Source organism: Hylobates moloch, unplaced genomic scaffold (assembly GCF_009828535.3).
Source record: "Hylobates moloch isolate HMO894 unplaced genomic scaffold, HMol_V3 SCAFFOLD_12, whole genome shotgun sequence".
NCBI classification, from domain to species: domain Eukaryota; kingdom Metazoa; phylum Chordata; class Mammalia; order Primates; family Hylobatidae; genus Hylobates; species Hylobates moloch.
The window spans coordinates 14,601,888-14,617,625 of NW_026652287.1; the positions used below are offsets into that span (position 1 = coordinate 14,601,888).

Consider the following 15,738-nt stretch of genomic DNA (forward strand, 5'->3'; position numbering starts at 1 on the left):
ACAGGAACAGCAACTAAAAATTTGCTAGTTTTTTGTTTGTTTGTTTGTTTTTTTAGACAATTCTCTTCAAGTCTTATGGGAAGTCGTGTGGAAGGAAGCGGGGGAAGAAACCAAATACTTGACTAGTCCTAACTATGTGACTTCGAAAAAGATATTACGTATTTATACTTCATTTTTCACTGCTGTAAAGTTAAGATTTTACCTGCCTCAGTCTACCCTCTGAGAGCAAGATAATGAATGAAATATTAGGAATTTTCAAAGGCTGGTTTACTGTGAAGCATGTTTCAGAGCTTCTTTGTACCAGCTTCATCTAAGGCTCTATACTTAATTTTAAGTGAGAATTTATTTATTTAGAGACACAATCTTGCTCTGTCGCCCAGGCTGGAGTGCAATAGCACGATCTTGGCTCACTGCAACCTCCACCTCCTGGGTTCAAGCTATTCTCCTGTCTCAGCCTCCTGAGTAGCTGGAATTACAGGCATGCACCACCACGCCCAGCTAATTTTTTGTATTTTCAGTAGAGACGGGTTTTACCATGTTGGCCAGGCTGGTCTTGAACTGCTGACGTCAAGTGATCTACCTGCCTCAGCCTCCCAAAGGGCTGAGATTATAGGCATGAGCCACCACGTCCGACCTATTTTTTTCTTTTTCTTTTTTTGAGACGGGGTCTCACTCTGTCGCCCAGACTGGAGTGCAGTGGTGCCAATCTCAGCTCACTGTAACCTCTGCTTCCTGGGTTCAAGCGATTCTCCTGCCTCAGCCTCCCGAATAGCTGGGACTACAGGCGTGTGCCACCACACCTGGCTAATTTTTTGTATTTTTAGTAGAGATTGGGTTTCACCGTGTTAGTGAGGATGGTCTGAATCTCCTGACCTCGTGATCTGCTTGCCTCAGCCTCCCAAAGTGCTGGGATTACAGGCATGAGCCACCGTGCCAGCCCTATTTTTTTCTTAAAGAGGCCCTCAAATTTGTTTACTCTGCAGTCCTCATAAGAACTGAATCTAGCACCATATATTTAAGTGTTCTGAGATCCTTGAGAGGAATAATAACAGAAGTTCAATCTTATATTAAATTTAAAATTTCTTGATTACCCTCCAAAATAATAAAATGTGACTTAGGGCAGCATGGTTCAGGAGAATGTTTTCTGTAATGGAAAATCAGAAGTCCTGGATTTTTTTTTTCCAGACAGGTTCTTACTTTGTCACCCAGGTTGGAGTGCAGTGGCACAATCTTGGCTCACTGTAGCCTCAACTTCCTGGGCTCAAGCAATCATCCTACCTCAACCCCCAAGTAGCTGGGACTACAGGCACGTGCTACCATGCCCAGCTAATTTTTTTGTATTTTATTTCATAAAGACACGGGGGTCTCACTGTGTTATCCAGGCTGTTCTCAAACTCCTGGACTCAAGCAACCCTCCCACCTCGGCCTCCCAAAGTGCTAGGATTACAGGCATGAGCCCCTGCACCTGGCCAGAAGTCCAGGATTTTAATTTGGGGATAATGCTGCCACAGGGGTGTGATGTGATGCTTAACTTTTCTGAGACTGAGTATAAAAAGAAAAAAAGGAGTTGAAATGGTGTATCTTTAAAATTCTTTCCAGTATGAAACATTCTAATTCTTATTTACTTTATTAATACTGAAATATTGTGGAGTTTTCAAATTCACTAGCTCCAGGATAGTGCTGCTATAGAGAAAAACATTGTTGAGAAGAACATTATTGTTGAAAAAAACATTGAAACACAACTAAGATCTTAAATGAATCATCTTTCTTGAAGTTTCTGGGAAAGGGAAAATTATTTAAAATATATATATTTCTATTCTCTATCAAATGTTCTTTCTTTCTTTTTTTTTTTAGATGGAGTCTTGCTCTGTTGCCCAGGCTGGAGTGCAGTGGCGTGACTCGGCTCACTGCAACCTCTGCCTCCTGGGCTTAAGTGATTCTCATGTCTCAGCCTCCCAAGTAGCTGGGATTACAGGCTTGCGCCACCAGTGTTCTTTCTTATACTAAGTTAGAATGTCTGTGAGAAATAATTTACTTGATTACCATTGTTAGAAGGTTTCCATTTCTTAGAATAAAGAAGTGTTTGTGAAGAAAATTATTTCAATTGCACATCTCTGATGAAATCTTCTACTCCATGCTAGTTGGATTGTTTATTTGGCCCAAAGGCCTAAAACCTGAAATACTACATTCTTGGCGCAGTTCTACATTCTCACTATAAATGTAATACCTGAGGTTGCAGGAGGTCAAGGAAGAGGGAAAAACTTATTTTATGCCTGTTATTTCATCTTATCCTCTTAGAAGAAAAAACGTTCTTGTTTATCTTTTGGGGAAAGGAAAGATTGAAATGGAACAGGGAAGGTGATTTCATCAGATTTTTATGGAATATCTGCTACTTAAAGAAGCCGTAGGGCCCAGCATTTCCACTCATAGGTATATGCTCAAGAAAAATGAAAACATATATCCGCATAAAAACTTATACATGAATAATTCTAGTAGCACTATCCATAATGGCCAAAAGGTAAAGCAATCCAAATGTCCATCACCTGATAAATGGATAAAATGTTACATATCAATACAATGGAATATTATTTGGCAATAAAAAGAAATACTGATTCATGCTATGCATTGGATTTGAAAACACGCTGAGTGAAAAAAGCCAGTCATGAAAGACCACATATTATATGATTCTGTTTATATGAAATTCCCAGAACAAGGAAATCTATAAAGATGGAAAGTATGTTAGTAAATTGCTTAAGAATGGAGGGAATGGGGTGGGGTGAGGCTGGGGTAATAGCTAAAGGGTATGGTTTTGTGTGTGTATGAGGAATAGCATGGGTGAACCGGAGGGAGTTGCGTGAGCCAGGAGCCATGATCCAGCCTGGGTGACAGATCCGTCAAGAAAATGTTCTAAAAATAACTGGTTGGTAATGGTTGTACATATCTGTGAATATACTAGAAACCATTGAATTGTACAGTTTAAATGGGCAGAGTGTACGATAGATGAATTATATCTCAATAAAACTGTTTTTATTTTTAAAAATATCAGGGGTTACAATGATTAATCCAAATGTGGACTTAGACAATTATCCGTCTCTGAAGAAGCACTTGCCATCCAGTTTTAGAGTACTAACTATGTGTGTTGAAAACTGAAGCAAAGGGAGAAAATAGTAGGTTTTATAGAAGTGACATTTAGCCGGGCGCGGTAGCTCATGCCTGTAATCCCAGGACTTTGGGAGGCCGAGGCAGGCGGATCACGGGGTCAGAAGATCGAGACCATCCTTGCTAACACGGTGAAACCCCGTCTCTACTAAAAATACAAAAAACATTAGCCGGGCGTGGTGGTGGGCGCTGTAGTCCCAGCTACTTGGGAGGCTGAGGCAGGAGAATGGCGTGAACCCGGGAGGCGGAGCTTGCAGTGAGTGGAGATCACGCCACTGCACTCCAGCCTGGGAGACAGAGCCAGACTTTGTCTCAAAAAAAAAAAAAAAAAAAAAAAAAAGAAGTGACATTTAGCTGGACTGTGAGAATAGTTGGGATTTGGGCCTTATAAGCAGAGGAGACAACTTAGACAAAGACCAAGTGAGAAATGAAATACAAAGTGTATATACAAATGTATATTTTTTTCCTGATTATAGAGTTTAAGAATTTAGGTTAGACTAGTGGTTTGAAGCCAGCTTTGAATGTTCATTAGGTAAAGTTATTATTATTATTATTATTCTTTATCCCATAGGAAGTAGTGAGATTTTGAAGGGTTTTGAGCAGAGCTGTGATATTATCTGAACCATGCTTTAGAAAGATGATTAAGGTAATAGTGTTTTTCGAATTCCAGAAAAGATAGAGGCTGTAAGAGGAGAAGAAAAGGAGAGAGCATATGAATGCCAGCCAGAGAAATGGAAAAACAGGTCAAAAGAAATATTTGAAGCAGAAATTGGGAATTAATTGAATGTAAGGGACAGGGAAAGAGAGTAAAATTAATGGGAGGTGTATGTGAGCCATTTAGGGGAGAAGCCAAATAGATATTTGAAAATACAGGACTGGGGCTTGGAATGTCAGTACTGTCTAGTGACACAGTATTACTTAAAACCATTAAGTGGGCAGAAATTAAGATAGCAGCTTGCAGTCACACAGAGGACTTGGGGAAATCCTTAGAGGAACACATCATTTAGGCATCAGAGAGAAGAGGAAGTATAATCAGAATAATTTGGAAAAACAGAAAACAGTTTCATGGGATCCAAGAGACATTTATGAAGAAGGAAGTGGGGGTAGTAAAATGGAAGAAAATTGAAAATATCCTTTAGGTTTAATGGATGAACTTCAGGAATACTGTCTTCAGCCTCAATAGCAATGAAATATTGTAGCAGAAAAGCAAACAAAGAAAAGATAAAACTGAGAAGGCTTAATTCCTGGAAGTCTTAGAGAGATAATTTTAGAACATATATAGAGCTTGGCAACCAAAGATGAAGAGAGTATGCATGCATTTTAAGAAAATTATGTAAAAGTGGGCCGGGCGCAGTGGCTCACGCCTGTAATCCCAGCACTTTGGGAGGCTGAGGCAGGTGGATCATCGCAAGTCAGGAGTTCAAGACCAGCCTGGCCAATATAACGAAACCCCATCTCTACTAAAAATACAAAATTAGCCAGGCGTGGTGGCACACGCCTGTAATCCCAGCTACTTGGAAGGCTGAGGCAGGAGAATCGCTTGAACCCAGAAGGCAGAGGTTGCAGTGAGCCGATACATCACTGCACTCCAGCCTGAGTCTCAAAAAAAAAAAAAAAAGAGAGAGATAAAGAAAATTAATTATGTAAAAGTTAGTAACTATTTAAGAGAGAGGATAATTAGCCTGGCATGGTGGCACAAGCCTGTCATCCCAGCTACTCAGGAGGCTGAGGCATGAGAATCGTTTGAACCTGGGAGGTGGAGGTTGCGGTGAACTGAAATCTTGCCACTGCACTCCAGCCTGGGCAACAGAGCGAGATTCTGTCTCAAAAAATAGAAAAAGAAAGCAAGAAAGAAAGAGAGAAGAAAGAAAGAAAGAGAGAGAAAACTATTTTCTAGGAATGAATGTTTCCTGATTTGTAAGATGCCTTATTTGAAACTCTCTTTCTTTTCTTTTGTTTTGTTTTCTTTTTTTTTCTTTGCTTTTCTTTCTTTCCTTTCTTCTGAGACGGAGTTTTGCTCTTGTTGCCAGGCTAGAGTGCAATGTCGTGATCTTGGCTCACTGCAACTTCCGCCTCCCAGGTTCAAGCGATTCTCCTGCCTCAGCTGCCCAAGTAGCTGGGATTACAGGCATGCGCCACCACACCCAGCTAATTTTGTATTTTTAGTAGAGATGGGGTTTCTCCATGTCAGTTAGGCTGGTCTTGAACTCCTGACCTCAGGTGATCCACCCACCTTGGCCTCCCAAAGTGCTGGGATTACAGGCATGAGCCACTGCACCCGGCTGAAACTACTTTCTTAGAAATTTAGCAACTAGTGTTCATATGATGTCATAAGGAATATTTTAGTTTATTGGAGCTATAGTCAGACTACATTAGCAGAGTAGACATGCAAACGTTGCAGTTATTGATTGGTTAGTGGTTAGGTAAAATGTGATGCTGAATTCAGGCAAGTTTTAGCTACCAGTTAATCTAAAGCATTCCACAGCCACAGACAGAATCGGAAGGAGTAACAAAAATAATGAAAACGTTCAGTTTATAAGTATAGGCACGAGACAAGAGTGGGATATTCTCAGCAAGAAAAATGTGAAAATGGAAGTCCATAGTTTTTTTCTAGTTTTTTCCTGTAAGGCCTTCATCTACAATGCTAGTCAAGCATCTAAAAATTATTCCAATATATGTAGGTTTTAAATTGTCATATTCTTTGTCCCAATAATTCTACTTCTAGAAAGCCATTGTCAAGAAAGCCTCCAAAATGTAGATAAGTAGTAGGCACCAAGATCTTCCCAACACAGTAATTTTCAATAGTTCAACAAAAGGTTGAATACAGCCTTGGTTTCTGATTGTGGAGAAATGGTTGTGAATGAATTGCAGCTCTTCCATAAGACAGACATTAAGCAGTCATTAAAATGACCTTTGTGAACAGTATTTGGTGACATGGCAAAATAGTCAGAGTTAGATAAAAGAGGTGAACTATGGAATTACACATATAATGTGATCTCAGCTGCATTTTAAAAATGCAGGCAGAAATAAATACGTGCATGGAGAAAAGTATGCCAGATTGTTAATGGAGTTTTGCCTGGATAGGATTATGGATTTTTTTCTTTCCTTTTTTTTTTTTTTTTGAGATGGAGTCTCACTCTGTCACCCAGGCTGGAGAGCAGTGGTGCGATCTCGGCTCACTGCAACATCTGCCTCCTGGGTTCAAGCGATTCTCCTGCCTCAGCCTCTTGAGTAGCTGGGATTACAGGTGCACGCCACCAGGCCTGGCTAATTTTTTTATTTTCAGTAGAGACGGGGTTTCACCATGTTGGTCAGGCTGGTCTTGAACTCCTGACCTTGTGATCCGCCCACCTTGGCCTCCCAAAGTGCTGGGATTACAGGCGTGAGCCACTGCATCCGGCCGGATTTTTTTCTTAATAGTGTGTATTTCCCGGGTTTTCTACATTGGGCATGTGCTTCTTTAATAGATAATTTAAAAATAATCATCACCCCAGCCGGACACGGTGGCTCACGCCTGTAATCCTAGCACTTTGGGAGGCCAAGATGGGCAGATCACTTGAGGTCAGGAGTTCAAGACCAGCCTGGCCAACATGGTGAAACCCCATCTCTACTGAAAATACAAACATTAGCCAGGCGTAGTGACAGACGCCTATAATCCCAGTACTCGGGAGGCTGAGGCAGGAGAATTGCTTGAATCTGGGAGGTAGAGGTTGCAGTGAGCCGAGATCATGCCACTGCACTCCAGCCTGGGCAACAGAGCGAGACTCCATCTCAAAAAAAATAAGTAATAATCATCACCCTAAAAATGTGGAAGATTGGTTATAGGAGAGCCCAGGAAAGGAAAGGTAGAGTAATCAATGCAAATCATCATGTCTATTGGAAAAGCAATTCAAAACAGAAGCCTTACTGACAGAGAATCAGTAGCATTACCGCGTGCTGTCAGATTAGTGCTGTCTACTGGTAGCCTCCATTAAGTTACCTGCACACAGACAAACCAGTGGAAGCTTCAGTATAGATTCTTAAATCTAATGACACATTTGTTTCCCAGATATTGCCTGGGAAAGAGTAGCTTGCATCTTTGTTTTGAGCATCTTACCTTTTAAATTTGCCATCCACAAAGAGATGAAGATAAAATTTTAACTTTGTAATATTACATTTGTAAATATGTAAAACTACCACATGAGCAATTAATGATTCTTTAATTTTGCTGATAATTATGTATTTTGTTCTTCTTTTTCCGTAGGTTGCATCATAAATACAAAGGACTGAAGTTATAAAAGAGAAAAAAGAAGATTGCTGCTAAAATGAATCTGAGCAATATGGAATATTTTGTGCCACACACAAAAAGGTATTGTCTGTACAACTTAGCTTTCTCCTAAGAAATGGAAAAAAATAATATTTTCTGGGTTTTTGGGTGAATTTTTATCTTTGAAAGAAAAATAAAAGGGAAAGTAAAAATATTAATGAAATTGGGATAAAGTATTCTTTTATAAAAATCTTTGGCCAAGCATGGTGGCTCACGCCTGTAATCCCAGCACTTTGGGAGGCTGAAACGGGTGGATCACCTGAGGTCAGGAGTTCGAGACCAGCCTGATCAAAATGGAGAAACCATGTCTCTACTAAAAATGCAAAAAAAAACTTAGCCAGGTGTGGTAATGCATGTCTGTAGTCCCAGCTACTGGGGAGGCTGAGGCAGGAGAATCAGTTGAACCCAGGAGGCGGAGGTTGTGGTGAGCCAAGATCGTGCATTGCACTCCAGCCTGGGCAACAAGAGTGAAACTCTGTCTCAAAAAATAAAATAAAAATAAAAATCTTTGAGTTTCTATTTATTTCCTAAAATTTTTTTTCTTCTCAGTTATAGTTTACAATGTGGAGAATTATTTGGTTAAAAGAAATGAGCTTACTTAAACTTTCTTGATTCCTATTGTCAAATTATTTTCTGGAAATATATATATTGCCATTTTTTTGTTGCAGTACTTTATAGTTAGATTTGAAATTACCTAAAAGGTTTTGTATCACTTTTCTTCTAATTACAGAAGTAATAGACCTTGCAAAATATAATTTTAGAAAATACATAGAAACAAAAAGAAGGAAATAAAAAATTACCCAAAATTTCAATACCTAACTTCAGATAAAACACAAGCTACAAAGAAACCCAAACTTATAGGTCAAAGAAGTCACATTTCCCATATGCACCGTCATATTCCTTCTGTGCTTTCCCTAATTATGCCTCGCCTCTTTTGCTAAAACAAAACAAACAAACAAGAAACTGCCTTGTATGAATTCCCAAAAGTGTATTACTAGGTCAAAAAGCATACCATCCTATTCTTCAAGCAATGTATGAAACTATTTCCTTATATCCTTACCCAAAAAAAAAGTACCTTTTTTCCTCTTATTTTGCCAATTTTGTGGGTGAAATGAGGTGTTATATTATTTCCGTTTTTACTTCTTTGATCATTAGTGAAGTTACATGTTTCATATTTTAAATGGACACTACTCTTTTTTTTTTAATTTTCCTACCTGTCTCTTTTGAGTTTGTAGGTAAGTGTGTGTGTGTGTGTGTTCACCTCTCTGATGTTCAGAATAGCTTTTTTTTTTTTTTTCTTCTTCTTCCTGAGACAGTGTTTCACTCTGTCACCCAGGCTGGAGTGGAGTGGCACGATCTCAGCTCACTACAACCTCCGCCTCCTGGGTTCAAGCAGTTCTCCTGCCTCAGCCTCCTGAGTAGCTAGGATTACAGGCAAGCACCACCACGCCCGGCTAGTTTTTGTATTTTTAGTAGAGATTGGGTTTCACCATGTTGGCCAGGCTGGTCTCGAACTCCTGACCTCATGATCCACCCTCCTCGGCCTCCCAAAGTGCTGGGATTACAGATGTGAGCCACCACGCCCGGCCCAGAATAGCTTTTAACTGGCAAATATTTTGCAAAAATTTTCTCTACTTCATTTAATTTCTTTTTTTTTTTCTTTGAGACAGAGTCTCATTCTGTTGCCCAGGCCAGAGTGAAGTGGCACAATGTCGGCTCACTGCAACCTCTGCCTCCCAGGCTAAAGGAATTCTCTCACTTTAGCCTCCCAAGTAGCTGGGATTACAGGCGTGTGCCACCACACCCAACTGATTTTTGTGTTTTTAGTAGAGACAGGGTTTCACCATGTTGGCAAGGCTGGTCTCGAACTCCTGACCTCAAATGATCCACCTGCTTCTGCCTCCCAAAGTGCTGGGATTATAAGCATGAGCTACCACACCCAGACTTATTTCAATTTGGTACATTACATCTTTCAACAACAATAATGTGAACATATTTAAAGAGCATAATTTGTTTTAACAGGTATATATCTGTGAAACCACCATCATAGTGGGAATAAACATATCCACTATCACTCCCAAAAAGCTTCCCCTTTTTAGCCCCTCCTACCTATTCCTTTTTACCTGCCATCGCCACCCCCATCCCCCAGGTAACGACTGATATGATTTCTATCTCTTTAAATTAGTTTGCATTTTCTAGAATTCCATATAAATGAAATCATAAAGTATGTACTATTTTTTGTCTGACTTCTTTTACACAGCATATTTTGAGATTCATTCATATTGTAGAGTATATCTGTAGTTTATTTTATTGCTGAGTTACAGTCCATTGTATTTATCACAGATTATCCATTCATTTGTTGATATACATTTGGGTTGTTTCCAATTTTGGCTATTAAAACTACTGTGAACATTTGTATACAGGGCTTTGTATTGACACATGCTTTCATTTTTCTTGGGTAAATACTTGAGTATAATGGCTACATCATATGATAGGTGTATGTTTAACTTTTTAAGAAACTGCCCAATGTTTTCCAAAGTGTTTTACCATTTTACATTCCCACCAGCAGTGTATGAAAGATACAGTCACTTCATATGTTAATGGCTAACATGAAAAAGACTGAGTTTTGAGACAGAGTTTCGAGACAGAGTTTCGCTCTTGTTGCCCAGGCTGGAGTGTAATGGCGCAGTCTTGGCTCACTGCAATCTCCACCTCCTGGGTTCATGCAATTCTCCTACCTCAGCCTACCGAGTAGCTGGGATTACAGGCGCTCACCACAACACACGGCTAATTTATGTATTATTAGTAGGGATGAGGTTTCACCATGTTGGCCAGGCTGATCTTGAACTCCTGACCTCAGGTGATCCACCCACCTCGGCCTCCCAAAGTGCTGGGATTACAGGTGTGAGCCACTGTGCCCAGCCTCTCATGGGTTTTAATTTGCATCTCCCTAATGAATAGTGATAGTATGCATCTTTCTCTTGCCATTCATCCATCTCACTTGGTAACGTGCTTGTGTTCAAATCTTTTGTCCATTAAAAAAATTGGGTTTTCTTATTATTAAGTTTTGACAATTTTTATTTTCTGGATCCAGGGGTCCCATTATGAGACATAATTTGCAAAGATTTTCTCCCAATATGTTGCTTGTCTTTTGATTTTCTCAAGTATCTTTCAAAAAGTAGACATTTTTAATCTGGATGAAGTCTAACTTATGAATTTTTCCTTTGATGGATTGTGCTTTGGGTTATTAACTGAGAAATTTTTAACTAACCCGGGGTCACAAATATTTTCTCCTGTACCTTCTTCTAGAAGTTTTATTATTGTAGATTTACATTTAGTTCTATAACCTATTTGGAGTCAGTTTTTATACAGGTTGTTAGTATGGACCAAATATCTGTTTTCTCACATATTTGAATGCAGTTGTTCCGGTACCATTCATTGAAGACAATTATTTCTTCATTGGATTGCCTTTGTACTTCTACCAAATCTCAGTTGTCCATAAATATGTGGGTCTACTTCTGGGCTTCCTATTCCATTGCACTGATTAATTTGTCTATCTCTGTGCCAGTATTGCATGGTCTTGATAACTGTAGCTTTATAATAAAGTTCGAAATTATTTTATGCTAGCTCTTCAACTTTGTCCTCCTTTTTCAAAGTTGCTTTGGTTATTCTGGGTCCTTTGAATTCTCATATGAATTTCAGATTAAACTTCTCAGAGTTTAAAAAATGTTGAGTCTTCTGATTTATAAACACTGTATATCCCTTCATTATGTCTTTATGTCATTATTATTTTGTCATTTTCAGTGTATAGGTCTTATATATCCTTTGTCGGATTTATCCCTAAGTATTTCACTTTTTTTTTTTTTTTTCTGTGACGGAGTCTTGCTCTGTCACCCAGGCTGGAGTGCAGTGACACGATCTCAGCTCACTACAACCTCTGCCTCCCGGTTTCAAGCTATTCTCCTGCCTCAGCCTCCCAAGTAGCTGGGATTACAGGCGTGTGACACCATACGTGGCTAATTTTTGTATTTTTAGTAGAGACAGGGTTTCACCATGCTGGCCAGGCTGGTCTTGAACTTCTGACCTCAAGTGATCCACCCACCTCAGCCTCCCAAAGTGCTGGGATTATAGGCATGAGCCACCGCGCCTGGCCGTATTTCACATTTTTTATGCTACTATGATATTTTTAAATTTGATTTTCTTTCTTTTTGAGATGGAGTCTTGCCCTGTTGCCCCAGCTGGAGTGCAGTAGCATGATCTCAGCTCACTACAACCTCCACCTCCCAGGTTCAAACAGTTCTCTGCCTCAGCCTCCGGAGTAACTGGGACTACAGGCACCTGCCACCACGCCTGGCTAATTATTTGTACTTTTAATAGAAAAGGGGTTTCATCATCTTGGCCAGGCTGGTCTTGAACTCCTGACCTCATGATCCACCTGCCTCGGCTTCCCAAAGCTCTAGGATTACAGACATGAGCCACTGTGCCCAGCCTTGATTTTCATTTATTCATACATAGAGACATAATCATCTCAGGCCAGGCACAGTGGCTCACACCTGTCATCCCAGCACTTTGGGAGGCCGAGGTATGTGGATCACTTGAAGCCAGGAATTTGAGACCAGCCTGGCCAATGTGGCAAAACCCCGTCTCTACTGAAAATACAAAAATTAGCCAGACATGGTGGTGCATGCCTGTAATCCTAGCTACTTGGGTGACTGAGGCATGAGAATTGCCAGAACCCCGGAGGCAGAGGTTCCAGTGAGCCAAGATCGTGCCACTGCACTCCAGCCCAGGTGACAGAGGGCAGAGTAAGACTGTCTCAAAAAAAAAAAAAAAAAAAGAAATGTAATCATTTTATGCATTGATCTTCTGTACTTTTTAATAAACTAATAAGTTCTAGTAGCTTTTGTAGATCCCATTGAATTTTTTGACAATGATTATGTTGTTTGACAATAGAGAGTCTTACTTCTTCCTTTTCAGTCTTGATGCTTTTTTGTTTCTTTTTTTCTTATTTACTGCACCTGTACAGCATCTGGCACAATGTTTTTGTTTGGTTTGGTTTGGTGTTGTAAAGAGAGAGGATCTTGCTATATTTGCCAGGCTGGTCTCAAACTCCTGGTCTCAAGTCATCCTCCCCGCTTGGCCTCCCAAAGCGTTAGGATTACAGACATGAGACATCACACCCCGCCCCAGCACAATGTTGAATGTAAGTGTTGCGAGTAAACATCCTTGCCTCCTTCCTGATTCTGTATTTAACATGCTTTTTTTCTCTTGATAACTTTTATGATTTTCTCTTTATCACAAGTTTTGAGCAATTTATTATGATGTGCCTTGGTGTAATTTTCTTCGTATTTCTTGTGCTTGAGGTTCATAGACCTTCTTGGATCTGTGGGTTTATACTTTTCATCAAATTCATAATTTTCTCCACTATTACTTCCTCAAATAATTTTTTCTGTCCTAATATCTTTCCTCCCCTTCAGGGACTCCAGTTAGATGTACAGTAGGCCACGTGAAGATGTTCCACAGCTCACTGATGCTCTGGGTCGCGGATTTGGTTTTTGTTTTGTTAGTCTTTTTTCTGTTTTATTTTGGATAGTTTCTGTTGTTGGGTCTTCAAGTTCAGTAGCCCCTTTTTCGGCAAAGTCTCCTCTGCTATGCATCCCATGCAGAGGATTTTTAAATCTCAGACATTGTAGCTTTCACCTCTAAAGGTCTGATTTGAGGGCCAGATGTGGTGGCTCACACTTGTAATCCCAGGAGTTTGGGAGGCCAAGGTGGGTGGACCACTTGTGGTCAAGAGTTTGAGACCAGCCTGGCCAACATAGTGAAACCCTGTCTCTACTAAAAATACAAAAATTAGCTGGATGTGGTGGCGCATGCCTGTAATTCCAGCTGCTTGGGAGGCTGAGGCAGGAGAAGTGCTTGAACCTGGGAGGCAGAGGTTGCAGTGAGCTGAGATTGCACCACTGCACTCTAGCCTGGGTGACAGAACTAGACTCCATCTCAAAATAAATACATACATATATGCATAAAATAAAGGCTTACTTTGAATCTGTTTATATTTTTGTCTGTCTCTGCTTTACATGTTTGAAATTTTCTCCACCCTTTTCAATATATAGAATACAACTATATTAAATGTTTTAATGTCCTTGACCTCTAATTTTAACGTATATCATCTATATCAATTATGGTTTGGTTTCAATTATTTTTCTCCTCATTATGAATTATATTTGCCTGCTTTTCTGCATGCCTGGTAATTTTTTATGGAGTGTTAGATATTGTGAATTTTACCTTTTTAGATACTGGATGTTTTTATATTCCTTTAAGTATTCTTGGACTTTGTTCTGGAACACAGTTAAGTTACTTGGAAATAATTTCATCCTTTTAGGTCTTGCTTTTAAAATTTGTTAGAGCCAGGCACAGTTGGTCATGCCTGTAATCCCAGCACTTTGGGAGGCAGAGCCGGGAGGATCACTTGAGTCCCGGAGGTTGAGGCTGCAATGAGCCATGATTGTACCCTTGCACTCCAGCCTGGGCAACAGAGCAAGACCCTGTCTCACAAATAAAAAATAGGTAAAATAAAAATTGTTAGGCATCGCAGACCAGCATTTAGTCTAGGGTCCCTACTATGAAGGCAAGACTCTTCTGAATAGCCTCCAGAATGCCCTGTGAATTATGAGATTTCTTATCCTGGCTAGGGGGAACGAGTACTATTCACAGCCCTTTTTGAGCTATAGGTACTGTAGTCTCTATTCCTTTCAGATCGCTTTTTGCCCTGGTCTAAGGTAGTTTTCTCCATATGCATACACGAATCAGTGCTCAGCTGAAGACTTGAGGGGAACCCTTTGCAAATCTCCATATCCTGTTTCTGTGCTGCTCTCTTCTATTTGGCACTCTGCCCTGCCAACTCTACCCACCTTGGTCAACCTGGACTGTCATCTTTGTCTACTCAGGGAGTTCACCAGGCTCTAACTGGATTTCCCCTCTCTGCACCATGGCCTGGAAATTCTCCCAGGGCATTAAGCTCAAACATTTAATGGCTTACATCATTTGCTTGTCTTCTGTCAGGGATCATTGTCTTTCTTTGCCTGATATCCATTGTCTTCAAATACCATCATTTATATGTTCTATCCAGTGTTTTTTTTGTTTGTTTTTTGAGATAGGGTCTTACTCTGTTGCCTGGGCTAGAGTGCAGTGGCATGATTTTGACTCACTGCAACCTTGACCTCTGGGCTCCGGTGGTCCTTCCACCTCAGCATCCTGAGTAGCTGGGACTACAGGCATACACCACCATACCCAGCTAAGTTTCTGTATTTTTTGTAAAGATATAGCCTGTTGCCCAGGCTGGTCTCGAACTCCTGGGCTCAGACCACTTGCCCACCTCGGCCTTCCAAAGTGCTAGGATTACAGACATGAGCCACTGTGCCTGGCCTTGTCCAGTGTTTTAATTGTTCCTGGTGGCAGATAATAGATCCAGCCCCTTTTACTCCATATTGGCTAGAAGCAGAAGTCCCTTCATTACATGTTTAAGATAAAAGTTATTAATTATATAGTCAAACTTACTGATTTTTAGTTTATGGCTTTGCCTCTGGTATCTTGCTAAGTAATTAAATATTCACTTGTAATTTATTCTAGAAGTTTTTATGGTCTCATTTTTACATTTAAATATTTATTTCTTCATAAAATGATTTTAGTCTATAATCCATGTTTTCCCCCCAAATCCATAGCACTTAGCTTTATTCACATGGAAGCCAAAATATTCTAAAATTTATAATGTGTTTTGGTGATTGAAAATATTTTAATTATCATAAGTTTAGTTCATAGGTCTTTTTGATTTTCTTAAAGACAGTCTCATAATTTGCCTTCTACGTATAGTCTCCAAAAAGGTATATCTTTGATCCATCGATTCTTTTTTTGTTGTTCTCAGACATAAGCAATAAAATCAAAACACTTTTTGAGCTTTTCTTTTTTTTTGAGATGGAGTCTCGCTCTGTCGTCGCCAGGCTTGAGTGCAGTGGCACGATCTCGGCTCACTGCAACCTCTGCCTCCTGGGTTCAAGCAATTCTCCTGCTTCAGCCTCCCTAGTAGCTGGGACTACAGGAGTGCCACCACACCCAGCTAATTTTTGTATTTTTTTTAGTAGAGATGGGGTTTTACCATGTTGGCCAGGATGGTCTTGATCTCTTGACCTCATGATCTGCCTGTCTTGGCCTCCCAAAGTGCTGGGATTACAGGCCTGAGCCACCGTGCCCGGCCACTTTTTGAGCTCTTATTT

General features: G+C 40.1%; 1 protein-coding gene across 6 annotated transcripts in view; it reads left to right on the forward strand.

Moving 5' to 3' along the window:
• The window catches only part of TAOK3 (TAO kinase 3), a 225,608-nt gene that overhangs the window by 99,566 nt on the left and 110,304 nt on the right, over window positions 1–15,738 (forward strand). For 5 of the 6 annotated variants that reach the window (XM_032168551.2, XM_058425064.1, XM_058425065.1 and 2 more), the window contains exon 2: window positions 7,403–7,507. The gene's annotated coding sequence lies outside the window, so the exon portion shown is untranslated. Of the gene's footprint in view, window positions 1–7,402; window positions 7,508–12,491; window positions 12,669–15,738 lie in introns of all 6 variants that reach the window. The other variant, XM_032168554.2, reaches the window with a different exon arrangement.